Genomic DNA, 998 nt, shown 5'->3' with positions numbered 1-998 from the left:
AGCAACCCTATGAACAAAAGATCTGAACCTAGTTCTATCCTGCTCCTTCCTCAGACTTCCTGACACAGAAGAGCCCATTGCAGCAGTCACCACGTTAATCCACCTGGTTGAGGGTCTTCCACTTCTTCTCCATCCTTTCCAATATCATGTCCTTCTCCAAGGAACAGCATCTCTTAGCAACATATTCAAAGTATGTGAGGTGAAGCCCCATCATTCTTGCATCCAAGAGCACCCCAGCTGCACTCTCTCCAAAATTTATTTGTTTGTCCTTTTGGAAGTCCATTGGATGTTCAGTGTTTATCTCCAACACCAAAACTCAAAGGTGTCAATTCTTTTTTCTGTCATCCTTATTCATTGGCCAGGTCTCGAATGCATAGCTAGTAATTGGAAAGACTATGGCCTGAATCAGATGCACCTTAGTCCTCAGACTGACATCACTACTCCTTAATAATTTGGAAGGGTCCCTAACTTCAAGTTTACCTAGTGCACTGTGTCTCCTTATTTCCTGACTGCTTGTACCAAGATGGTTAATTATGGATCCAAGAAAGGTGAAGCTGTTGACATTTCAATCTCCTTTCCATTTAAAAAAAAAGATGGGAGGAAGGGAGGGGAGGAAAGAAGGAAGGGAGGGAAGGAGGGAGAGAGAAAGAGAGAGAGAAAGATAGAAAGACGAAAAGGCAGGGCTGTGAGTCACAAACCATAGTCTTGGGCAGTTTCTTGGTATGTAGGCTTTGGCACTGTCCGTAAGGATGGTCTGAGGTGTTATGACATGTGCCATTCTGGCCTTACATCAAACCTCTTGAATCATGCTACTTGAAGGCTATGAATTGAAGTTCACATTTTTAATAATTTGTGTGGTTTTTATATGAACTGCTTTTTTTAAATTAAATTTTATTAGTATTAATGAACATTTACAAGGATTTTGGGTTTTCATTCCTTCATAGATGTACCATTCCCTCTACCCTCTTCCCCAGTTTGTTCTTCTTCCCCCGCCCTCC

The 998-nt window shown here is 41.8% G+C and overlaps 1 protein-coding gene across 1 annotated transcript in view; it reads left to right on the top strand.

Annotated features, from left to right (window-relative positions):
• Positions 1 to 998, top strand: part of LOC102853926 (sodium/potassium-transporting ATPase subunit beta-1-interacting protein 3-like) — a 441,724-nt gene that overhangs the window by 326,977 nt on the left and 113,749 nt on the right. The window lies entirely within an intron of this gene.

This window comes from Elephantulus edwardii, unplaced genomic scaffold (genome assembly GCF_000299155.1).
Source record: "Elephantulus edwardii isolate Elephantulus edwardi_28Jun2011 unplaced genomic scaffold, EleEdw1.0 scaffold00008, whole genome shotgun sequence".
In the NCBI taxonomy this organism is placed as follows: domain Eukaryota; kingdom Metazoa; phylum Chordata; class Mammalia; order Macroscelidea; family Macroscelididae; genus Elephantulus; species Elephantulus edwardii.
Note: the sequence above shows the minus strand (reverse complement) of the source record. Positions and strands in the feature narration are given on the sequence as shown.